This window comes from Schistocerca nitens, chromosome 7 (assembly GCF_023898315.1).
Source record: "Schistocerca nitens isolate TAMUIC-IGC-003100 chromosome 7, iqSchNite1.1, whole genome shotgun sequence".
Lineage (NCBI taxonomy): Eukaryota > Metazoa > Arthropoda > Insecta > Orthoptera > Acrididae > Schistocerca > Schistocerca nitens.
Window position 1 is genome coordinate 191,027,825 of NC_064620.1, and position 27,633 is coordinate 191,055,457.

Sequence of the window (27,633 nt, forward strand, 5' to 3'; positions counted from 1 at the left end):
CCTCAGAAGTTAAGTCCCATAGTGCTCAGAGCAATACGAACCATTTTTGAAGCACGGATTAGCCAAAATCTCTGTTTTAAGTGCAACAGATTACTAATCTTAAACAAGAACAGAGCTACAAAATATATTTTATTTTTAAAACAATTTAAAGGAGTGAAAACGTACACTTTTTTTTACACAAAGTCTAGACAAATAACCATCAACACTAGTACACAACATTTAACGGCACACGGCTGAAAGCAAAACGCAAACATAAAAGGAACCGTCTGCGCATAGAGTGTACCACTCACAGAATAGACTTGAAGAAAACGCTGTGAAGCACCGTGAGACTTTCAAAACGATTAATCGGTGACGTACATTAATACTAAAGCTGACAAAAGTTTGCGAATCAAACGGTAACTCACACAGTTTCTTCGTTTGCGCAGTCCTTCCCTCGTCACAGTGAAAATCTAGGACAACAGGATGACATTCGGCCAAATTACCAGATGAGCCGTACGCCTTGTCACTGTTCTCCTTTAACTAACACACTCAGCCCATTCGAGCGCGCGCACACAGTTAATCTCGATGGTGAATTAACCGGGCCGGCAAGTGGCATACCTTCCTCTCAATACTCAGTTTTAACTCCAACTATAGCTCGAACTCCAGGTCACATGCTGATGACCCTGCGAACATCTATTATAAATGCTGCCGCCGAACTTGCGTCCAAGGAGACACTGTGTCAACCCCGCAGCATCAATTTCACATGTGAACAGATCCCCCGTTGTCCCACAGGACCCATTGATTCCTGCGTTCCCTCGAGGTGACAAGACTATCACCCGATGCGAGTACAGCGCTTTGAAGCACGAACCCGCCGCCGCTTAAGGGGCACAATATTGCTGAAAATTGTTTGTTGTTATTTGAACAGAGTTCTAACACATTTAAAAATCACTAAAATTATGTCCATGTTTGACGAAAAAGTTTCTGTAATTTCCGTCTCTGGAGCATGGAGAAAACTTATTTTTGAATTTTGGCATTTATTAAGCGCCAACATTTTCACTAAATTAAACATAATACATCATCAACTTAAGTACATTTCTCTGTAGTTTGGACATACAATTACATTAAAATCTCCTCCCTTCAGATTGATGCAGAGCGTTGTGCACAAACACCGCGGCCCATCAGCGTTGCCGAGGGCGAAATACCGCTGCCAATTAACAAAACAGGCGCCGAGCTGCGCACGGGACGTTTCACGCTCTACTGCTCGGCGCGACATAAAAGTGCCCGCGCGAGATAAAAGTTCCCCCGTGTGACCGTCCGAGCGTCACGGCCACACCCCTCTCGTCTTACCACCCTGGGTCAAAATTTTTTAATATACACATTTTGTAAATGGTATGAAAACATATATGAATATTTAGTTAATAAACTGCTTTCTCTCATCCTCAATTACCACAACAATCAAGTGCAAACGTGCTTGATGGGTGTGCTTTCAAATGCGAAAAATATGGTTCCTTTATGATAAAAAGAATTTTTTTACGACAAGACGGGTTTCTCATTAAAAAATCTAATGACTGTCCCTTTCTGGGCCATTTAGAGCGTATCTTGTTTTCGGAACATGGTCTGCTGCCTGACAATACATACACACACTACGCCCTAATTTCTCGTCCGCAGCACATTGCTACAGAAACGGTTCTAAAGAATATTGTCGTACTTGTAAGGGAAATGTTGACACTAGAGATCTGTTACTTAATATTTCCGACATTTCCAAGATTAGTTTCAAGGGATCTAGTTGAAAAAATACGAAATATGCAAAGAATTCCGGTATCGAAAAGCTTGGCCTGTTCATTATGGCACGGAATAAAGTCTTTAAAGAAATAAAATGCCTCCTTAGCTGAGTATTCAGCGCGTCAGAGTGCCATGCCGCGGGCCTGTGTTCGATCCCGAGCGGGTCGGAGATTTGTTCCGTTTGGTGACTGGGTGTTGTATTTTCATCATCATCGACATCTGAAAAGATCTGCAGCTCGGCGATGAAGCTTTGCTAGCGAGGACTCTGGCCCATCAGTGGCATACTATCATTTCACAGTCAAGTGTAACCATACGAATCATCTCAGTGACAATGCAACCACTGTTAGGACAAAGCTGACCGTTTCCTGCAGCCTGTGTCAGATGTGTAAGCTGTTATCTCAGTGTCTGGGATGAATGATAATGTTGAAAGATTGTGTGTCTATCATAAAAAGCAAGTCCTTGAAATACCATTTCATACAAAACTTCAGAATAATCACACGAAGGTCATTGGCCTAAATATCTCCACTTTGCACACACACGCACACACACACACACACACACACACACACATACACACCTTAGTCTACAATCGTGAGGAAAGGAAATCATGTTTTCTAGTCTGACTGAATTGATGCAACGTAATTTTACGTGCTCTAACTAAACATAGATGCAGTTCATGCAACATAATTGGAGGTGTCTGGTACTTTTCATCCACAAATTTCAGCTGATCTTTGTAACGGATGCTTCTGCAGATTAATTGGACTATAATCTGCCTTAACGATAAATGCAACAGTGGAACGCACCACTATAGCACTCTAGTGACACCCTTTGTCCTGCCATAAATATTGTCAATAGACGTGAATACATGAATGTCGTAAGATACAAGATCGAGTATTTTCGAAATTCCTTCCCTTTTAAAATACAAGTGTATCTTATCATGTACTCTCGTTTCGAAGAAGTAATGAGTTCTTCCTGAATAGATTACATAGGTCTGATACTCGGGAGGCCTGTACTCGGGAACTGAGTGGGCAGAAACGTTGTCGTTCTGGACGGGAACCTAGTAGAAGCGGCTATATGTGGCCCTTCTCCAACCTGTTATGATGTTCCAAGTTTGTATCTGCTTCGTGCGGATGACTGGCGATTACTTGTACAGTGTAGCGTTGAGTTTGTGTCACAATGTCTCAGGGAAAAGACTATGTGAGAAGTCAATTATACACTGCTGGCCACCGTAAATGCAACACCCTGAAGGAAGCATCCGAATCAAATGAAATTTACACCATGAGTTTGCAGCGATGAGATATGCAACGGATTAGAATTTGAGCGCAGACGCACATCACGCGCGCCTGTGGCGCCACCTCATAGCGCCATTTAAGGCTTGGCGATTTCGACGAGTGTACGTTCGGCACGTGTGTTTACCTTGTGGTTGTTTCACAAGACGATCAGTTATGCCTCGTAGACAACAGCGAACATGTTTTTATCACGTATCCGAGTTCGACAGAGGAAGGATAGTGGCTTACCGAGATTGTGGATTATCATACAGAGAAATCGCTAGTCGTGTTGGACGAAACCAAACAACTGTAATGCGGATATGTGACCGTTGGATGCAGGAGGGTACGACGGACCGACGTGGTCGATCGCATTCACCTCGGTGCACCACTGCACGTGCTGATAGGCAAATTGTGCGCATGGCAGTGACGGATCGCTCAGTGACATCCCGAACCATAGCACAGCACATTGCGTCTGTAACGCGTCATCCAGTGTCTGCGCGTACCATTCTACGCCGTTTACAGCAGAGTGGTCTGTCCGCAAGACGTCCATTGCTTCGTCTACCATTGACGCAGAACCACAGACGTCTCCGTCGCCAATGCTGTGATGACAGACGGATGTGGACGGCAGAATGGAATGACGTTGTCTTTACTGACGAGGCACGCTTCTGTCTGCAGCACCACGATGGTCGGATTCGAGTGTGGAGACACCGTGGAGAGAGGATGCTGGACAGCTGCATTATGCACCGCCACACTGGTCTTGCACCGGGTATTATGGTATGGGGCGGTATTGGATATTACTCTCGCACGCCTCTAGTACGCATTGCCGGTACTTTAAACAGCGGGCGCTACATATCCGAGGTGCTGGAGCCAGTTGTCCTTCCTTACCTTCAGGGCTCGGCCACAGCCATATTTCAACAGGATAATGCGCGACCACACGTGGCACGCATTGTCCGAAGGTTCTTCGTCAATAACCAGATTGAATTGCTTCCCTGGCCGTCTCGTTCTCCGGATCTTTCGCCGATAGAGAACATGTGGTCCATGGTTGCTCAACGAGTGACCCAGATTACATCCCCAGCTGCCACACCAGATGATCTTTGGCAACGTGTGGAAGCTGCTTGGGCTGCTGTACCCCAGGAACACATCCAACGTCTCTTTGACTCAATGCCGAGACGGGTGGCAGCGGTGACCTCCAACAATGGCGGCTACTCTGGCTACTGATTCTGGCAGGAACCACATGTTACAGACATCTGTAAACGTAATAATTTGATACTTGGTCAACATGTTATCTACAAAATAAATTTTGTTGTGCTACCTCTTGTCTTTCTTGGTGTTGCATTTACGGTGGCCAGCAGTGTAATTTCCACTATCAGGCACCGGCTGAAGATCTTCTATATAATGTAGATTGACGGATAGAAATCTTCGACCTCCTGTGGACCGCCGGCCGCGGTGGCCGTGCGGTTCTGGCGCTGCAGTCCGGAACCGCGGGACTGCTACGGTCGCAGGTTCGAATCCTGCCTCGGGCATGGGTGTGTGTGATGTCCTTAGTTAGGTTTAAGTAGTTCTAAGTTCTAGGCGACTTATGACGTAAGATGTTGAGTCCCATAGTGCTCAGAGCCATTTCAACCATTTTTGAACCTGTGGACCACTCTAGTGCTGAAATTCAAGACAAAGCTAGTACCCCCGGTATTGGAAAAAATTAGATTTTCTTAAAATACACGCTGTAACGGTCGTGAGCGTTAGTTACCTTTGCGACTGGACGTGGTGCGTTGATGTTAATCAAGAATGCCATTAAGGCGATAAAGACGCCAACACGTCAATGGATTTGAACGAGGTCGTGTCGTAGGGCTACAAGAAGTTGGACATTCTTTCTGCGATAGACTTGAGAGGCAGTTAGCCAGTGTACATGATTGCTGGCAGCGGTGTCCACGACAGTACACTGTCGCAAGAAGACCGGGCTCCCGACGGCCACGTGGCGCTACCGACAGTGTGTCCGACGTCTTGTTCTCGCCCCTGGTACTGCAGCTGCAGCTGCAGCAGCAATCTGAGCCGCAGTTAGCACCACATTGGCACAATGAGCTGTTACAAATCGGTTATTTCCGAGGCAGATGCCCTTCAGCGTGCATTCCACCGAGTCAAACAGTCGCCATTTGCGACTCAGTTGTGTCAAGCAAGAGCTCATTGGAGGTCAGAGTGGAGGTATGTTGTGTGTTTCTCATGAAAGCTGCTTCTGCCTCAGTACCAGCGATGGCTGTGTGGTGGTTAGGAGGAGACCAGTTGACGGCCTGAAACCAACGTATTTGAGTGCTAAACGCACTGGACCTACACTGGAATTGTGGTCTATGGTGCGATTTCGCATGCACCAGGAGCTCTCTCGTCGTTACTCCACACACCCTGTCTGCAAATTTGGTGATTCGACCATTCATGAACAGCATTCGAGTCAGTGTTTCGCAATAGGGTAACTCTGGCCTGTTACCACTGTTGTAATCCAACATGGTCCACAGAGTGTCGAGATGTTAACTTGGCCTCCTGGGTCACCAGATCTGTCTCCAATCGAGCAGATATGGGACATCATCTGACGACATATCCACACTCATCCACAAACAGCATTAACCATTCCTGTACTGACTCACCAAGCACAACAGGCATGGAATTCCATCCCACAAACTATGCAACACAATGCATGTACGTTTGGATGCTTTCATTCAACATTCTCACCGTTACACTAGTTATTAATGTACCAGGATTTCATATGTTCAATGGCTTATATCGCGCTTACATTGATCTATAAACTTCGAGTGTTGATCACTTACATAAGTTACCTCGATGAATGTATTCCCGAAATTCATTACTCTGCATTAATTATTCTTCGGTTTTGAGATTTTTTCCTTCAGAGAATTCCCAACTGTTAAACTGAGCAATTATCCACTTTTGGCTTATATAACCAAATTTCTTGCGTTGTGAATAACACAGCGTTAGGATGCATGAGGAACGACACATTGTGTTTGGAAAAGTTCGCAGGGCACATCTGTTTACGAACAACATAAAGTAACCGGTGTATACAATTACAAATCATTATTGCAGGACCTTGGACCATAGTCTTAGTTCAACTTCTGTAATACACTCCTGGAAATGGAAAAAAGAACACATTGACACTGGTGTGTCAGACCCACCATACTTGCTCCGGACACTGCGAGAGGGCTGTACAAGCAATGATCACACGCACGGCACAGCGGACACACCAGGACCCGCGGTGTTGGCCGTCGAATGGCGCTAGCTGCGCAGCATTTGTGCACCGCCGCCGTCAGTGTCAGCCAGTTTGCCGTGGCATACGGAGCTCCATCGCAGTCTTTAACACTGGTAGCATGCCGCGATAGCGTGGACGTGAACCGTATGTGAAGTTGACGGACTTTGAGCGAGGGCGTATAGTGGGCATGCGGGAGGCCGGGTGGACGTACCGCCGAATTGCTCAACACGTGGGGCGTGAGGTCTCCACAGTACATCGATGTTGTCGCCAGTGGTCGGCGGAAGGTGCACGTGCCCGTCGACCTGGGACCGGACCGCAGCGACGCACGGATGCACGCCAAGACCGTAGGATCCTACGCAGTGCCGTAGGGGACCGCACCGCCACTTCCCAGCAAATTAGGGACACTGTTGCTCCTGGGGTATCGTCGAGGACCATTCGCAACCGTCTCCATGAAGCTGGGCTACGGTCCCGCACACCGTTAGGCCGTCTTCCGCGCACGCCCCAACATCGTGCAGCCCGCCTCCAGTGGTGTCGCGACAGGCGTGAATGGAGGGACGAATGGAGACGTGTCGTCTTCAGCGATGAGAGTCGCTTCTGCCTTGGTGCCAATGATGGTCGTATGCGTGTTTGGCGCCGTGCAGGTGAGCGCCACAATCAGGACTGCATACGACCGAGGCACACAGGGCCAACACCCGGCATCATGGTGTGGGGAGCGATCTCCTACACCGGCCGTACACCACTGGTGATCGTCGAGGGGACACTGAATAGTGCACGGTACATCCAAACCGTCATCGAACCCATCGTTCTACCATTCCTAGACCGGCAAGGGAACTTGCTGTTCCAACAGGACAATGCACGTCCGCATGTATCCCGTGCCACCCAACGTGCTCTAGAAGGTGTAAGTCAACTACCATGGCCAGCAAGATCTCCGGATCTGTCCCCCATTGAACATGTTTGGGACTGGATGAAGCGTCGTCTCACGCGGTCTGCACGTCCAGCACGAACGCTGGTCCAACTGAGGCGCCAGGTGGAAATGGCATGGCAAGCCGTTCCACAGGACTACGTCCAGCATCTCTACGATCGTCTCCATGGGAGAATAGCAGCCTGCATTGCTGCGAAAGGTGGATATACACTGTACTAGTGCCGACATTGTGCATGCTCTGTTGCCTGTGTCTATGTGCCTGTGGTTCTGTCAGTGTGATCATGTGATGTATCTGACCCCAGGAATGTGTCAATAAAGTTTCCCCTTCCTGGGACAATGAATTCACGGTGTTCTTATTTCAATTTCCAGGAGTGTATTTTAGGAGTAAAGGGAGCTTCTCTCAAAGAACAAGCACGCATCCAGGCAACACCAGGCGTATGAAAAACGGCTTGCCTTTCTAATATGTGAAACATGGCAGACTTCCTCAAGCTGTACTTTATTGGAGTGATTAATCACACAACATTCATTATCGCTTTAATATGTACCCTGAAACAAACAACAAAAAGTTTTCGCATAGCTATGTGCACCGGTATAGATATCATTGGCTTTGCTGGTAATCCAATAATGGAATGTGTATTCCGAAGAAGCCGGAGTGGCCGAGCGGTTCGAGACGCTTCAGTTTGGAACCGCGCGACCTCTACGGTCGCAGGTTCGAATCCTGCCTCAGGCATGGATGTGTGTGATGTCCTTAGGTTAGTTATGTTTAAGTAGTTCTAAGTTCTAGGGGACTGATGACCTCAGAAGTTAAGTCCCATAGTGCTCAGAGTCATTTGAAGCATTTTTTTAGAGTCGTCAATGAAGTACAGCACTTAGAACTGAAGCCCCGTTTATTACTGACACTAACCTAGAGCCAGAATAGAACAGAACTCCTGGAATGAGAGGGAGATTGTGTTTAAACAAACATCAAATATTCAAGAATGCTGTATTCATACACATATGGAGTATTCCAGAATTAAAAAACATTAGAAACGTGAAATACTCCAAGAATATTCCAGAAACGATAAATACTGAATAGCAAATAATTTCTAGTGGCTGGGTTTGAACTGGTGACCTGCAGGCGCCAACTGGCACTGCAAGCCATACGCCACACTGCTGGACAGTAACCATTTCTGAGTGTTAGGAAAATGTATATTGTTTTTTGTAAATAGTAAAAAATATTAAGATTCTTTTTCTATAAATAATGTTATCAAAATAATAATTATTATTATTTCGTTGTTTATACGTATACTCATGTGTATTCCTGGACGCGAGACTTGAAACTAACGAAGGAATGGCTAAGAACTCAGTATTTCTGACGATGATATGTTGATAAATTTAATTAGTAAATCTAGTTTTTGCAGTAGTTGGAGACTTTCATGGAAAAAATTTATCTGAAAATAACTGTTAACTGTAACTTCAATAATTATTTAAATAAAAATGAATTTTTAGGATACCACGTTTTCAAATAGGATTAAAAAGTATAAAATAATTTCTCCTAGGCCGAGACTGATTCCTACACCAATACTTATAGTACCGAAAATTTATGACTGCGAATTTTAAATAGCTATGAAAAAAGTTTAGGAGATTTAAAACGGAAAACGCGAGGCACATGCAACATATAATATTCACGCATAAATTAGTAAGTAGTGTAATAGCAAGAACGTGAACCACTCATTCATCAGATACGTATTGCATGCCCACCATGCCCTCGGGGAGGATCAGCTTGGATTCCGTAGAAATGCTGGAACATGTGAGACAATAATGACCCTACGTCTTATCTTAGAAGATATATCAAGGAATGGCAAACCTAAGTTTCTAGCATATACCTAGAGAAGGCTTTTGACAATGTTCACTATAACATTCTCTCTAAAATTCTCAAGGTGGCAGGGGTAAAATACAAGGAGCGAAAGGCTATTTACAGTTTGTACAGAAACCAGATGGCAGTCATAAGATTCGTGAGGCATGAAATATTCACTATCTGAGCAAGTAGTAAAGGAACAAAAGAAATTTTTGGACAGGAATTAAAATCCATGGAGAAGAAATAAAAACTGAGGTTCGCCGATGACATTGTAATTCTGTCAGAGACAGCAAAGGACCTGGAAGAGCAGTTGAACGGAAAGGACAGTGTCTTGAAAGTAGGATATAAGATGAACATCAACAAAAGCAAAATGACAATAATGGAATGTAGTCGAATTAAATCAGATGATTCTGAGGGAATTAGATTAGGAAATGAGACACTTAAAGTAGTAGATGAGTTCTGCTATTAGGGGTGCAAAATAACTGATGATGGTCGAAGAAGAGAGGATATAAAATGCAGACTGGCAATGGCAAGGAAAGCGTTTCTGAAGAAGAAAAATTTTTTAACATCGAGTGTAGATTTAAGTATCAGGAAGTCTTTTCTGAAAGTATGGAGTGTAGCCCTGTATGGAAGTGAAACATGGACGATAAACAGTTTGGACAAGAAGTGAATAGAACCTTTCGAAATGTGGTGATACAGAAGAATGTTGAAGATTAGATGGGTATATCACATAACTAATGAAGAGGTATTGAACAGAATTGTAGAGAAGATAAATTTGTGGCACAACTTGACTAGAAGAAGGGATCTGTTGGTAGGGCATATTCTGAGGCATCAAGGGATAACCAATTTGGTTTTGGAGGGCAGCGTGGAGGGTTAAAATCGTAGAGGGAGACCAAGAAATGAATACACTAAGCAGATTCAGAAGGATGTAGGTTGCAGTAGGTACTTGGAGATGAAGAAGCTTCCACAGGACAGATGTTACTGGAGAGCTGCATCAAACCAGTCTCTGTACTGAAGACCAGAACAACAACAACAGCAACATTTTCTGCCTTTTAGTTTTGCTTGTGTGAAATTTTTAAATCGATTTCAAATGTTTTGATGATATTACGACAGAGACATGGGGTAAATTTCAGGTTTATTTCAGTTTCTCTTTCCCTGAACCAACCAGTATATTACTTACTCCTACGAATATCTCGCGAAAAGAACTTGAGGTAAAAATTAGAGATTTGAGAGTCTTATCTGCAACTGTTTTTCCTGCGAACTATTCGCGACTGAACGTGGAAACGGAGAAATTTTAGTGGCGCGCAAAGTCCGACTGCCACACGCCTGATAGGAAAGAGAGCTAATATTGCATTGGTATCCAGTTCTCGAGCTATGTTCAATATTTCAAGTTTCCTCGGGAAGGAAGTTAAAAATCAATTAGGAAATTTGCAGTGGACAGACAGACAGACAAGAAAGCGATAAGCTTCTTCTCTTCCCACCCCTCTTTGCTCAACCACGCCCATCTACTTTCGTTCTGCCTGGAACACATTCTTATACCACTTGCACGACATGCCGCTCCTGGAGGCCAGCTGAGATGTCAAGCTTTACTGAACATTTACTACCCCACACCCACCCCTATGGGAACTAAGTGGAGGAAGGTTAGCTAGTATTTAATTAATGTAACTGATTAATTCAGTCACATTAATATAAACAAGCGTGATGACTCTGCGACATTATGTTTCAGTGATGATGCACAAATACCGTTTGAACCATTATGGAAATGGACGAGGGACACTGTAGTGCAGCGTGCAGTAAATTGGGGATTTGAGCCGGATGAGAGGTGTGCACAGATGACGGAGACGGTTAAGGTAAACGTTCTAGAAAAGCGAAGCATCTGGATTCGAGTTCCAGTCCGGCACATATTTTCAACGTTCGCCGTTGGAATATCACAATGCCATGTGCGGCTTTGAGGAAAAAGAGTACCACGCGATATCAGTCGCAGTATAAGGAGACAGCCACTTTCGCTAACGGTCTTATCTAAAGAGGGTGAGCATTTAGGGTACACTTATACCCCTGGGCTCAACAGCTGTCTCGAACACAAAAGAATTAACGAAGATTAACTGGGCTGGGACTGTAGACGGTAAAATAAATCTATAAACTGAAGTCACATACGTACATCCATGCCGTTCAAACGTTCCTGAAGTGGCCAAGGCTTCCATTTGGATCTTTGGTTGCGGTATTAGCCAGGAGGAAACAATTCCAAGACATTAATTGTAGTGCGAAACGGTGGAAGATCGAATATAGTAAGGAAACTGGACAATCTGAAGACAGGGATGGGTGAGCGAAGCTGTACATAATAACTTAATAGATAAAAGAGGGGGGAGGGGGAGTTAAACGCGAAGAGCAGAGAGAATTTGTGCAAGGTGTCTACGAACTCATAACACTATCACTAAAGGCGCTGCCAGTGTTGGCAGTGTTGCGAATAGTTACCCTTCATGTCAGAATGAATAATTCATAACAACTCAGCGTTCTATTTTTCGTTTTTGGCAGGTTATACCCTGTCAGGGAAACTAGATAATGTTTTTCTCTCGAGTTACACTATTTCTCCTCGAACTTTCTGAAAATCCCTGCTTTGTCGTACCGGATTCTGAAAACTGATCACTAAACAAATGCCTAGAAGTCTTCACTGCCCATAAAATTGCCTTCTTTATCAGGATAACAATTTAAAATTTTATAACTGATCTAATTCGTAACAGAACATATTAAAAACCTGGTTAAAGAAATAATTATTAGATGAATAAAATATGTCGGTACGGCATAAGTGTATAGCACATTAGAGCAGCGGTTTTCCAATGTCTAGGTATTTTAGTAACTGATTTTATCAGAACTTTGCTTAATTTTCAATGACGAGGCTATGAAGAATTCTTACACTCATAAAGTCTGCGGTTAAGGTCTTCGTGATTAGCTTGGCTGGGTACTAACAGGGTCTTGGGTTCGATTTGCAGAGATCGCTTCAGGCTTTTCTGCGTGGAGAGAAAGGTCTGTGAAAGGACCAACGCAGTCATGAGGCCATATAAGAATCTAATTCGTTAAATAAGGAAGTAAATCATAAGCTAGCTGCCGAAATGGCATGTAATCGAAAGGTTTGCATCAAGGTGACTTCTACACGACTCCTGTTTATTTACTTCTACGTAAAATTGTGGCCTAGCTTCTATTAGGAGCGCCTTGCTACCTTTTAATAAAACACATTTTCAGTACAAACTACTCTCCTTGTAGTTAACAATTCGTTAACTGAGAAGGAAAGGGTATGTATTAAGGAACATAGTTACAAGTATTACACACATCGTGTGTTCGGCGTGAGAAAGCTCCCGCTCAGTTAATTCGACAATGATAAATTTGAATCTAAGTATTTGCGTAGCGAGCTTACAAGCCAGTAACGAAATTATCCATTTCCTTGAATTCTGATATCTTAAATGGAGTTTCGCCATATAGTTGGTTGGTTGGTTTAAAAGAGGGGGAAAAGGGACCAAACTACGAGGTCATCGGTCCCTTGTTCCTAATAAAACAATGCCACAAGTATGAGAAGAAAACAGACGAGTCATATATTACAAAACGGAAAGAAAGGAAAAACCACAAGAACGAAGGAAAGGCAACGATCACTAAAAGGAACAAAAGAGGACAAGAAAACAACAGAGAGACGCTAGAAACAGAAAAGAGTAAACCAAGAAAGCAGATTACAGTGGCTGGCCGACCAGGAGAATAAAAAGGAAAAGCCAGCCACTCTGCAACACATTAAAACCTCCACCCTAAAAGAACTAGGGTGGAGGACACAGAGGGACAAAGGACATGCGCTAAAACCTACATAGAAGTAGAAAACCCACTCTCACGGTAAAAAGTAAAACTAAAGCTGCTGCTGAGGCATCGTCGCCCAACACCGAAGAGCGGCTAAAAATGGGCAGTCCAGCAAGAGGTGGACGACTGTCATTTGGGAGCCACAGCGACACAGAGGTGGGTCCTCGCGACGGAGTAGGTAACCATGCGTTGGCCAATGTGAAGCCAGCAGAGGACAATCGATTCCCTGTGAGAGGACCGCATGGAAGGCTTCCACACACTCGTCGCCTCCTTAATGACACGCAGCTTGTTGTGCATACTATTATGCCATTCCGTCTCCCAAAACCTGAAAATCCTGCGGCGTAAGACAGAAGACAAGTCAGCTTCGGAGATGCCCATCTCCAGAAACGGTTTCCGCGTCGCCTGTTTGGCCAGCCTGTCAGCAAGTTCGTTGCCTGGGATTCCAACGTGTCCTGGGGTCCACACAAACACCTCTGAACGACTGGACCGTTCCAGGGCATAGATGGACTCTTGGTTGGACGCTACCAGTGGATGGCGAGGATAGCACTGGTCGATAGCTTGTAGACTGCTCAGTGACTCAGTACACAGGAGAAATGACGTGCCAGGGCATGAGCGGATGTGCTCAAGAGCACGAGATATGGCCGCCAGCTCTGCAGTGAAAACACTGCAGCCATCTGGCAAGGAGTGCTGTTCAATATGTCCTGTATGAACATACGCAAAGCCTACGTGTTCATCAGCCGTTGAGCCGTCCATGTAAACCACGTCACAGCCCCGGAACACGTCAAGAATCGAGAGGAAGTGGCAACGGAGAGCGGTGGGGTTAACGGAGACCTTAGGGCCATACAAAAGGTCCAGACGAAGCTGCGGCCGAGGCGTACACCTTGGAGGCGTACGTGAACGGATCGCAAGTAGAGGTGGTAAAGGGAAGGACTCCATTTCGGAGAGAAGGGACGCACGCGAACCGCAATCGTCAGCCCCGACCTGAGCCGACGATGCGGGAGATGGACCGCCGCGGGCGGGAAAAGGAGACGGTAATTCAGATGTTCAGGAGAACTACGAATGTGTGCAGCGTGACTGGCGAGCAGTTGTGCATGTCTGGCCTGCAATGGAGGGACAACGGCCTCCACCAGTACGCTGAACACCGGACTCGACCTAAAAGCTCCTGTCGCTAGTCGAAGCCCGCAGCGGTGCACAGGGTCGAGTAAATGAAACGCTGATGGTGCTGCCGAACAATAAACCACACTCCCATAGTCAATTCGGGATTGGACAAGGGCTCTGTAGAGCCGCAGCAACGTAGAGAGATCTGCACCCCAATTGGTGTTGCTGAGGCAACGAAGGGCATTGAGGTACTGCCAGCACTTCCGCTTAAGCTCATAAAGATAGACTACGCTTCATCACGTGTCATCCACACTGATGCCACCCACTCTGACCAGGAGCCCTACCCACGGGCGCCACACAGCCGCAGCAAGGACCACCTGGCAGGGTTGCCAGAGCCAGGAGTTCCGATGCCCCATGGGGATGGGCATCTACCCCTTGGTATACGTGGGGGGTTAACGTCGCAGGCATCAGCAGAGCGATCCCTTTGTGGTCAGGGGGCTACAACCAACAGGTACAATGGACTGGCTATCGTGCTGGATATCGGGTGCAAAGAAGTGCATGGTCATCGTCGACGCAGAAATCGACACTGCATAGTGCATGGTGCAAAACGCACCCAGGAAGGTGTCCTCACAGGAAAGTGTCCTCACCGAAGAGACGGAGAATGAATGGGACTGAAATGCAACAGCGAGAAAGTGGGCTAAAGATCTCAATGCATGATGGACACGATGCACCATGTAAGACGCTCTTCCCCAATTGGCTCGCTCTTCGGGAAAATTTTGAAGAATGGAGGTCAAATCCTACAGGGGACCATCACATAAAGGCCGAAGGGTGTGAAACTCCTTTTAGTCGCCTCTGACGACAAATCACCTCGGGCCTATTATTACCCCCGGACCCGCAGGGGGATGGCCATATAATCCCCCTCTCTGTCTCCCAACTGATCGGTTAACTCTGAGTGATGCGTTTCTCAATTATGCTACTGTCAACAGCCAACTCTCAACTGCCTCCACTCTACACTTTTCGGAACCGAATGAAGTTTAGGTATGAAAACCATGTCAGTAGCCTCGTGTTAGAAGATGGGGTAGGGCACGGATACAAAAGGAAATCGTCTGTCTTTCCTAGCGTCCATGAGAAACAAAAATACAGGAGTAATCTTCTACTCCACACTGTGCGCTATTCTGAAAGTCCTCGCATAATTCTTGGTTTAGAACATCGTTTAATGGGCAGTAAGTTTCACAAATTAATACAATGTGCTTGCAACGTCCGAAAAGGGCAACTGATAAATAAGGTAGCACCTGTCCGTACAATTTCCGCCGCTGGAAATCAAATGTCTCTGAAATTTGCTTTTTTAAAACGGAACTGTAAGGATTGTTTGAATGGAATGAACACTCTACCAAGCAGATTTCATGCGCAGAAACCAAAGAAAGAGTAAATTATTGAGGAGTGAAAAAAAGTAGACTAAGCGTCTCATTAACGTCGGAATTGTGAATCTCATAGTAAACAAAGTGAAGTAATCTGTTACCTTGAAAATGAAATAACGCATTAAGAATTGAAATTAAAGACAAAAGAAGACTGTTACTATGAAATACTGGTCTTAATTTCAGAATAAAATTACGAGGATACACTGCGTTTGTAATGGAGCCTTTTTGCTCTCTAGTTATTCGAATATAATCAACATGTATCTGAACTCCGTGCAAGGATTCTGAAACATATTCTTATTGTCTGGCGTAGTAGAGTTCTGTAATTTATCATACCATGGATTCTGATACAGCGAGGCTTGGCAGAGGAGGTCATTACCGCTAATACGTCACGTACTGAGATACCAAGATTAAATTTCCCACCCAACATTTTACTATCGATACTTTCTTTGTCATTACGGAGTGGGTTGTTTATAGTTACAGACTTTGCTGCTTTTATCTTTTAATCATGCTAGGTGAGCTTGTGACTTCTGTGTTCTTATAACCATTAGCAACTGTTAACTATCGCAAGATATCTTCCCTCGCTTAGAATTCGTATCAAGCCATGTATCACGATGTAAAGGAAAGTGTTCAAGCATTGTCAGCTAAGCTAGATTTTAGTGTTTATAAGAAGCAGACTTGCACAGACACTATAATATATGCCTAGTATGGCTTCCACGACGCTAAAAACACAGCTTTCTACCTCTGAGGTACATCATATAATAGAAAGAGCTTAATATACTACAAAAAGTAGGTGTTGGTAACGGCTGTAAGAACACGGAAACGTAAACATATTTGGCAAGATCAACAGACACAAAAAGTAACGAATTCTGTAAATGATATAAAACCAGTCCATAACAACGACAAAAAGCTAAACCTGATACTATGGCTTTCAATGGTAAAATTTCGCAGAAAACTGAAAGCTGTTTAAGAAAGTCTACCGTTAACATAGGTTTTCAAACTAATAACACATCCTAGAATAGCTTATAAGCGTGACAAATCGTTAATCTCAGGCTACAGAATGGATTGCGATGATTGCTATACAAGGTGACTCAAATGACTGAAGAGCTCATAGAGGAGACCAAAGACAACACTGGAATAGAAATACCTGTAGATGGTCTGGGAAATAATTACATAATGACAAGGCAATCAATGCACACGTGCCTCAAATTCATTAGAAATAGTTAAATAATGTCGCTGCATATGTACGATTGGTTCCAACTATGTAGATGGAGCGCTTGCACACTTTATGTGCGTGACATCTCTTTCCTCCCCTCCCTCCGCCCCCCCCCCCTCTCTCTCTCTCTTACACACACACACACACACTTTGTAAGTGACAGTTTTCTTAGTTGCTGACAAACAATTCTTGCCAGGGTACTTGTAGCGTCTGAAGAGGTTCGTGCAATGCCTCGTGTATTTTGTAGAGTGAGACAGAATTTTCTACGAAGATGTTATTGAATGTGGTGGTCGCCATTTTGTTCACCGACTATAGAATACAACACTGTTGAGTGGACAAAACATTGTCTTTGCTAAAATTAAAACCTTTTACTGTCTCAGAATTACCACCAAGGCCACAAGTTCCTATTACAAAGACGTGTGTTTCAATTCATCTATCAGCTTCTGAATCACCCTTTATACGCCAAACTGGACGCACTTTCTAACTCGGACAAAGAAGACAAACAGTCACAGAATAATACAGTTTTTGTCGAGTACATGACGATATTATGTCACTCAGTGACAAACATGGCTTAAAACATGCAAGTTATAAGCACTGCATCCAGAAGAAGACTTTTCAACTTGCTAGACGAACTAGGGTTTCTCTGTACTAGAAAAATCTGGATTGGGCTATAAATGAATTGAGGTAGAGGCCCTAGATGGCCCGATCAGACCCAAGCGACCACCGTGATATCCTCTGCCAACGGCTTCTTCGGTTGCGGTATGGAGGGTCATGTGCTCAGTACGTCGCTCTCCCGATCTTTGTCAGGTTTCTCGCCCTTGAAACCTCTAATAATCGGTCGAATAGGTCCTCAGTTGACTTCACGGGGCTGAGGGCACCCCTACGAGTCCTCCCATCGAGGAAAACTCCTTGGCAGTATCGGGAATCGAACCAGGGTCCTGCGCAAGGCAGTCAGTCATTCTGACCACTCAGCTACGGTGACGGAAAAATTAACAACCTGAATACGAACAAAACCTTTAATATTTTGCTTAGAGCTGACTTCCTGCCGACATCTTTTGCCCATTGTGTTTTCCATTTAATCTGATATAGCGCGTCTTAAGATTGATATGCTTTCCTTGGGGGATAAGGGCTGGGGCCACAGTTCCCACTTGCCTGCACGTTCCACTGTAGTGCAAGATATCGCGGTGCAGACTCTCCTGGCCCATCTACGCGCTGTCTCCACCCGACTTCAAGTGAAAGGAATAACAAGCAGATGAAACCACACCTGCAGATAGCGAACCCTGTTGGCCACATTGAACATCGACATTTAACTGTACTTTTGCGCGTTATGGCAATATTGTGGCAACAATCAGGTTCTTTAACATTTTTCCTTCACTTAAGCTTGGTTTCTTTGTTTGTTATGACTTCATATTCTCCCTAATTACAGTAATGAAATAATATTTTAGAAGCCACCCTCTGTGGTGGTGGGTCCGGGTTGGATATTGGTGAACTACTGCACACGAACGCAGTAGTTCACCTCCCTGGTTGGAGTAGCAGTGGAGTAAGTAGAGGGTAAAATCTGCAGAGGGAAACAGAGATTGGAACAAAATAGTTCAAATGGCTCTGAGCACTATGGGACTTAACATTTGAGGTCATCAGTCCCCTAGAACTTAGAACTACTTAAACCTAACTAACCTAAGGACATCACACACATCCATGCCTGAAGCAGGATTCGATACTGCAGCCGTGGCGGTCGCGCGTTTCCAAACTGAAGCACCTAGAACCGCTCGCCCACACTGGCCGGCAGGTTGGAACACATTCAGTGTATAATTGGGTGGCATGTTGAAAATTCTACTCTGAAAGAACTTTGACGGGCAGCAATAAACCGGTCAGTCGCGAGTATGGCAACCAAAAGCTTTTATAATGCCCTGACGACAGTGGAAATCTATGCCGGATTGGGACTCGAACCCGGATTTTCCGTTTAGGCTATCCGAGCACGACTCACGGCCAGGCTCAAACTTCCATATGTAGCAAGTATGAATCTACAACCCCTACTCGAACTTCCAGTATCTACATTCCTGTAGAGAGGAGACATCTTGCTTGAAAGTCACATGCCTGGTGTCGGCGGATAATGCGATATTGCAGTACCAGTGCATGCATATCAGAAAGAACACTGCATAGTAATTGGGAGTCACACAGGCAATGCGATATCGTATGTTGTTGTTGTTGTGGTCTTCAGTCCAGAGACTGGTTTGATGCAGCTCTCCATGCTACTCTATCCTGTGCAAGCTTCTTCATCTCCCAGTACCTACTGCAACCTACATCCATCCGAATTTGTTTAGTGTATTCATCTCTTGGTCTCCCTCTACGATTTTTACCCTCCACGCTGTCCTCCAATACTAAATTGGTGATCCCTTAATGCCTCGGAATATGCCCTACCAACCGATCCCTCCTTCTAGTCAAGTTGTGCAACAAACTCCTCTTTTCCCCAATTGTATTCAATACCTCCTCATTAGTTATATGATCTTCCCATCTAATCTTCAGCATTCTTCTGTAGCACCACATTTCGGAAGCTTCTATTCTCTTCTTGTCCAAACTATTTATCGTCCATGTTTCACTTCCATACATGTTTAAACTCCATACTAATACTTTCGGAAACGTCTTCCGGACACTTAAATCTATACTCGATGTTAACAAATTTCTCTTCTTGAGAAAGACTTTCCTTGCCATTGCCAGTCTACGTTTTATATCCTCACTACTTCGACCATCATCAGTTATTTTGCTCCCCAAATAGCAAAACTCTTTTACTACGTTAAGCGTCTCATTTCCTAATCTAATTCCCGCAGCATCACTCGATTTAATTCGACTACATTCCATTATCCTCGTTTTGCTTCTGTTGATGTTCATCTTATATCCTCCTGTCAAGACATTGTCCCTTCTGTTCAGCTGCTCTTCCAGGTCCTTTGCTGTCTCTGACAGAATTACAGTGTCACCGGGAACCTCAAAGTTTTTATTTCTTCTCCATAGATTTTAATTCCTACTCCGAATTTTTCTTTTGTTTCCTTTACTGCTTTCTCAATATACAGATTGAATAACATCGGGGATAGGCTACAAACATGTCTCACTCCCTTCCCAACCACTGCTTCCCTTTCATGCCCCTGTACTCTTATAACTGCCATCTGGTTTCTGTACAAATTGTAAATAGAGCCTTTCGCTCTCTGTATTTTACACCCCCCCCCCCCCCCCCATGAACCATGGACCTTGCCTTTGGTGGGGAGGCTTGCGTGCCTGAGCGATACAGATGGCCGTACTGTAGGTGCAACCACAACGGAGGGGTATCTGTTGAGAGGCCAGACAAACATGTGGTTCCTGAAGAGGGGCAGCAGCCTTTTCAGTAGTTGCAGGGGCAACAGTCTGGATGGTTGACTGATCTGGCCTTGTAACATTAATCAAAACGGCCTTGCTGTGCTGGACGAGATAAAAGAAATTATTCAGGTAGTGAAGGGAGACGAAAATTTAATAGTCATGGGTGACTGGAATTCGTCAGTAGGAAAAGGGAGAGAAGGAAACATAGTAGGTGAATATGGATTGGGGGGAAGAAATGAAAGAGGAAACCGCCTTGTAGAATTTTGCACAGAGAATAACTTAATCATAGCTAACACTTGGTTCAAGAATCATAAAAGAAGATTGTATACCTGGAAGAATCCTGGAGATACTAACAGGTAACAGATAGATTATATAATGGTAAGACAGACATTTAGGAACCAGGTTTTAAATTGTAAGACATTTCCAGGTGCAGATGTGGATTCTGACCACGATCTATTGGTTATGAACTGCAGATTGAAACTGAAGAAACTGCAAAAAGGTGGGAATTTAAGGAGATGGGACATGGATAAACTGAGAGAACCAGAGGTTGTAGAGAGTTTCAGGGAGAGCATAAGGGAACAATTAGCAGAAATGGGGGGAAAAATACAGTAGAAGAAGAATGGGTAGCTCTGAGGGATGAAGTAGTGAAGGCAGCAGAGGATCAAGTAGGTAAAAAGACGAGGGCTAATAGAAATCTTTGGGTAACAGAAGAAATATTGAATTTAATTGATGAAAGGAGAAAATATAAAAATGCAGTAAATGAAGCAGGCAAAAAGGAATGCAAACGTCTCAAAAATGAGATCGACAGGAAGTGCAAAATGGCTAAGCAGGGATGGCTAGGGGACAAATGTAAGGATGTAGAGGCTTATCTCACTAGGGGTAAGATAGATACTGCCTACAGGAAAATTAAAGAGACCTTTGGAGAGAAGAGAACCACTTGTATGAATATCAAGAGCTCAGATGGCAACCCAGTTCTAAGCAAAGAAGGGAAGGCAGAAAGGTGGAAGGAGTATATAGACGGTTTATACAAGGGCGATGTACTTGAGGACAATATTATGGAAATGGAAGAGGATGTAGATGAAGATGAAATGGGAGATACGATACCGCGTGAAGAGTTTGACAGAGCACTGAAAGACCTGAGTCGAAACAAGGCCCCGGGAGTAGACAATATTCCATTAGAACTACTGATGGCCTTGGGAGAGCCAGTCATGACAAAACTCTACCATCTGGTGAACAAGATGTATGAGACAGGCGAAATACCCACAGACCCACAGAATCCCAAAGAAAGCAGGTGTTGACAGATGTGAAAATTACCGAACTATCAGTTTAATAAGTCACAGCTGCAAAATACTAACGCGAATTCTTTACAGACGAATGGAAAAACTGGTAGAAGCGGACCTCGGGGAAGATCAGTTTGGATTCCGTAGAAATGTTGGAACACGTGAGGCAATACTAACCTTACGACTTATCTTAGAAGAAAGATTAAGAAAAGGCAAACCTACGTTTCTAGCATTTGTAGACTTAGAGAAAGCTTTTGACAAGGTTAACTGGAATACTCTCTTTCAAATTCTGAAGGTGGCAGGGGTAAAATACAGGGAGCGAAAGGCTATTTACAATTTGTACAGAAACCAGATGGCAGTTATAAGAGTAGAGGGGCATGAAAGGGAAGCAGTGGTTGGGAAAGGAGTGAGACAGGGTTGTAGCCTCTCCCCGATGTTATTCAATCTGTATATTGAGAAAGCAGTAAAGGAAACAAAAGAAAAATTCGGAGTACGTATTAAAATTCATGGAGAAGAAGTAAAAACTTTGAGGTTCGCCGATGACATTGTAATTCTGTCAGAGACAGCAAAGGACTTGGAAGAGCAGTTGAACGGAATGGACAGTGTCTTGAAAGGAGGATATAAGATGAACATCAACAAAAGCAAAACGAGGATAATGGAATGTAGTCGAATTAAATCGAGTGATGCTGCGGGAATTAGATTAGGAAATGAGACGCTTAACGTAGTAAAAGAGTTTTGCTATTTGGGGAGCAAAATAACTGATGATGGTCGAAGTAGAGAGGATATAAAACGTAGACTGGCAATGGCAAGGAAAGTGTTTCTCAAGAAGAGAAATTTGTTAACATCGAGTACAGATTTAAGTGCCCGGAAGACGTTTCTGAAAGTATTTGTATGGAGTGTAGCCATGTATGGAAGTGAAACATGGACGATAACCAGTTTGGACCAGAAGAGAATAGAAGCTTTCGAAATGTGGTGCTACAGAAGAATGCTGAAGATAAGGTGTTAGATCACGTAACTAATGAGGAGGTATTGAATACGATTGGGGAGAAGAGAAGTTTGTGGCACAACTTGACTAGAAGAAGGGATCGGTTGGTAGGACATGTTTTAAGGCATCAAGGGATCACAAATTTAGCATTGGAGGGCAGCGTTGAGGGTAAAAATCGTAGACGGAGACCAAGAGATGAATACACTAAGCAGATTCAGAAGGATGTAGGTTGCAGTAGGTACTGGGAGATGTAGAAGCTTGCACAGGATAGAGTAGCATGGAGAGCTGCATCAAACCAGTCTCAGAACTGAAGACCACAACAACAACATTTTACCCCTGCTATTTACCGCTGCCGCCTTCAGAATTTGAAAGTATTCCAGTCAACATTGTCAAAAGCTTTCTCTAAGTATAAAAAAGCTAGAAACGTAGGTTTGCCTTTCTTTAATCTATTTTCTAAGATAAGTCGTAGGGTCAGTATTGCCTCACGTGATCCATCATTTCTGCGGAATCTAAACTGATCTTCCCCGAAGTCGGCTTCTACCAGTTTTTCCATTCGTCTGTAAAGAATTCGTGTTAGCATTTAGCTGCCGTGGCTTATTAAACTGATAGTTTTGTAATTCTCACATCCGTCAACACGAGCTTTCTTTGGGATAGGAATTGATATATTCTTCTTGAAGGCTGAGGGTATTTCGCCTGCCTCGTATATCTTGCTCACTAGATGGTAGAGTTTTGTTAGGCATGGCTCTCCCACGGCTGTCATTAGTTCTAATGGGATGTTGTCTACTCCCGGGGACTTGTTTCGAATTAGGTGTTTCAGTGCTCTGTCAAACTTTTCACGCAGTACCATATTTCCTAATTCATCTTCATTTGCATTCTCTTCCGTTTCTATAATATTGTCCTCAAGAACATGGCCCTTGTTTAGGCCCTCTATATACTCCTTCGACGTTTCTGCTTTCCCTTGTTTGCTTATTACTGGGTTCGTATGTATCACCAAAACATATCGTCACCAAAACATAATAGTTAAAACATTCATTTAATTCTCAGAAAACTAAAAACAATCACGACGATGCTCAGAGAAGCTAACGCTCCCAGGATGTAAGCTGTAGACAGTCTGCGAAGACGTGCTGCCGTCTGCAGCGTGTCATGGCAGGCGGGATGATGATGGTAGCGACTCAGCAACGTTTCTGGTCACAGCTGCTGACGGCAGCGCATAATGCAGACTATGAACGGATCAGAATAACAAAGTGACTGACCGCTAGTTGTTTAGAGGATAGCTACCACAGCAACGACCGATCAGAGAAAGAACCTCGTCAAACTTTCTTCTATCCGTTCACCACTGTCATATCGCTCTGCTACGTAAGGTACCAACGCCAGTTACAGATTGTGCCTGTGGTCGGAAACCTATAGTAACGATTGTGGTTCAAATGGCTCTGAGCACTATGGGACTTAACAGCTGAGGTCATCAGTGCCCTAGAACTTAGAACTACTTAAACCTAACTGACCTAAGGACATCACACACATCCATCCCCTATGCAGGATTCGAACCTGCGACCGTAGCGGTCACGCGGTTCCAGCCTGAAGCGGCTAGATCCGCTCGGTCACAACGGCCGGCTAACGATTGTGATCCGTTTTCATTTTTTGATGGTTTCTGTGAGCATTGTTTTTACTTTACGCTACACACTGTTCTAATCTAGTTGCGACACTGCACAGGAAAGTTATAGCGCCGTTGCCGCCCAGGTAATCACTTTCAGTATTGCATATGCAGGGGAAGTGTGTGAATATATCCAGAACCGAAACATGCCACTGTTGCGGTAGCAGCCATATAGTGTGCAGAAAAACCTGAAATGACAACATCGCCCCCTCCTATGCTCGACAGTCGATCAGTTTTCTAATTCGGCCTGTCGAGGCAACCTGTCTGCACAGGACCGTGTTTACCAAGCAGCACAGAATCATGTCGTGGACCCAGCGTGGGCGGAGCTGGCGGCTTGCCGCCTCCAGTATCTGTCTACAAATGAGTAGTTTTATAGAGGGTAATTCAGGAGGAATGTCACATAATTTTTGAGGTGATTATACATGTGAAAATGAACGGAAAAAGTCCTATGAGCAAAGATTTTCAATCGCTACGGAAATGGAGCCGGTAGAAAACTACACACATCCATGAATGAATATGACGACATTCGTGAATACTGGCATCGTGCTACTGATCGGAATGCAGTTAGTCGTTTGGAAAGCAGATTATCTGGTGAAAGTTGGCACACTAACATTCGGCACTTCCCGCGAAATGACAGCCGAGTACTGCACAGACACCTGACAACGTGGAGCGTATTCAAAATCTGGTTTTGGCTGAGAAAAGCGTTAACACTTTCGGAATTTCAAACCTAGTGGGATTAGTAGAAGCGACTATGAGCAGAATATCGAGACAGTTAAAGCTGGAAAAGTTCTCCACCTTGTCGGTTCCGAGAATACCCGCGAAGGAACACGTAATATATTCGGCAGCAAAGTTTTGGAACTATACGAGAGTTCTGGAGATAGCTTCCTTGATAGAATTGCGAAAGATGAAACCTACTTACATCAATTTCTGTCCGAGGCAAGGCAATCGATGGAATGACATCATGGAGACTCACCGAAGAAGCAGAAATTGAAAACTGCGCGTTCGGAAGTAAAAGTGATGGCTACTGTATTTTATGATTCAGGATTGTTGCTAGCGAACATAACGCCACACTATCAGTTCTGTGGCGTACACGACAACCCATAGGGAACTTCAAGCTCGAATATGTCGCGTTCGACAACGTCAGCAAAACACAATGGTTTGCTGTTGTATAAGAAAACACCCATATTCAGCTAAGCCTTGTCCAAGAGGGGGTAAGAGCGGAAAGGGGCTCAGGACACTATCTTGCCCTTGGGATGGGAAACAGCCACTAAAAGGCGGAAGTCAGCAATGACCAACGTTTATGATGTTGCATAAGGCGATGGAAACCACTAAAGTAAAGACACCTAACGTAAGTCCACAAAGACATGTGGACTGTGATTGAAAAAGTGTCCTGATAATCTCTCCATTCGCAAAAGATTCCAGACTAGTCCCTCATACGGATCTCCCGGTGGAGGCTGACAAAGAGGAGCTGATCTCGAGAAAAAGGTTGAATAACCAACGAAAGGATAACAACCTACGAGTCGAGGAGTGGGATGACAAGAGTGTGAACGTGGTTAGGAAGCTTGAAAACCTGAAAAGGAAAATGCAAAGGCTCAATATAGTTATAGCGGGGGTCAGTGAAGTTAAACGGAAAGAAGACAAGGATTCCTGGTCAGAAGAGTATAGGGTAACATCAACAGCGGCAGAAAATGGTATAACGAGAGTAGGATTCGTTATGGACAGGAAGGTAGGTCAGAGAGCGAGTTATTGCGAACAGTAATAGGCTTGTTCTCACCAGAATCGACAGCAAATCGATGTCAACAACAACTGATCAGGTGAACATGCCGAAGTCGCAAGCAGTGGATGAAGAGGCAAAGAAATTATAAGAGGCTATTAAGCGGGTAATTCCGTAAATATGGGAAGATGAAAATCTAATAGAGCAGGGGGACTGGAATGCGGTTATAGGGGAGGGAGCAGAAGAAATGGTTACAGGAGAATATGGGGCTGCTTCTAGGAATGAGAGAGGAGAAAGACTAATTCAGTTATGCAATAAATTGCAGCTATTAAAAGTGATACTCTGTTCAACAATCACAAGAGGAGGAGTTATATTTGGAAAAGGCAGGGACATATGAGAAGATTTCTGTTAGATTACATCATGGTCAGGCAAAAATTCCGAAATAAGATACCGGATTGCCAGGCGTACCCAGCAGCACGTTTACACTCAGATCACAATTTAATGCTGATGAAGAGTACTCTGAAGTTTAAGAGACTAATCAGGAAGAATCGATGTGCAGAGAAGTGGGATACGGAGGCACTAATTAATGAAGAGACACGTTCGATGTTCTCTGAGGCTATAGACATTGCCAGTTCAGTTGAAGACGAATGGACATCTCTAGAAAGGGCAATGACGGAATTGGGAAAGAAAAATATATGTGTTAAGAACATAAGTGCGAAGAAAACCATGGATAACAAATGAAATACTTCAATTAATCGGCGAAAGAAGAAAGTACGAAATTGTTCAGGGAAATTCAGGAATACAGAAATACAAGTCACTTGCTAATGAAGTAAACAGGAAGTGCAGGGAGACAAAGACGGAATGGCTGCATCAAAAATGTACAGAAATCATTGGAAGCCGGCCGCAGTGGCCGAGCGGTTCTAGGTGCTTCAGTCTGGAACCGCGCGACCGCTACGGTCACAGGTTCGAATCCTGCCTCGGGCATGGATGTGTGTGATGTCCTTAGCTAGTTAGGTTTATGTAGTTCTGAGTTCTAGGGGACTGACGACCTCAGATGTTAAGTCCCATAGTGCTCAGAGCCATTTTAATCTTTTTATATCATTGGAAGGAGTGACTCGGCATATAGAAGAAACAAAACAATCTTGGGTGAAATTAAAAAGAAGGGTGGTAACATTAAGCCTGCAATGGTAATTACACTGTTAAAGGCAGAGGAAAAAGGGGATAGATGGAAAGAGTACATTGAACACCTCTACGAAGGCGAAGACTTGTCTGATAATATTATGGAAGAAGGAGTCAATATAGAAGAGGCAGGGGCTTCAGTATTAGAATCAGAATTTAAAAGAGCTTTGTAAGACTTAAGATCGGATAAGGCAGAAGGGACAAATAACATTTCAACAGTATTTCTAAAATCATTGGGTGAAGTGACAACAAAACGATTAATCATGCTGATGTGCAGAATGTGTGAATCTGGTGATATACCATCCGACTTTCGGAGAAACATCGACCACACAATTCCGAAGAATGCAAGAGCAACAAATGGGAGCATTATCGCACAGTCAGCTTAAGAGCTCATACATCCAAACTGCTAACTACAGTAATTTGGTGAATAATGGGAAAGAAAATTGAGGATGTGTTAGATGGAGATCAGTTTGGCTTTCGGAAAGATAAGGAACCAGAGAGGCAATTTTGACGTTGTGACTGATAATGAAAGCAAGAGTAAAGAAATATAAAGATATGTTTATAGTTTTTGTCGACCAGGAAAAAGCCGTCGGCGAAGTCAAATGGTGCAAGAAATTACGAAATTCTGAGGAAGATAGGCTTAAAATGTAAGGAGAGACAGGTAATATGCAACATGTAGAAGAGCCAAGTGGGAATAATAAGAGTGGAAGACCAAGAACGAAGTGCTCAGTTTGAAAGGGGCTTTGAAGAGGAATGTAGTCTTTCGCCCCTACTGCTCAATATATACATCGGAGAAGCAACGACGGGAAGAAAGGAAGGGTTCAGGAGTGGAAGTAAAATTCAAGGTGAAAGGATATCAGTGATACGATGCGTTGATGATATTA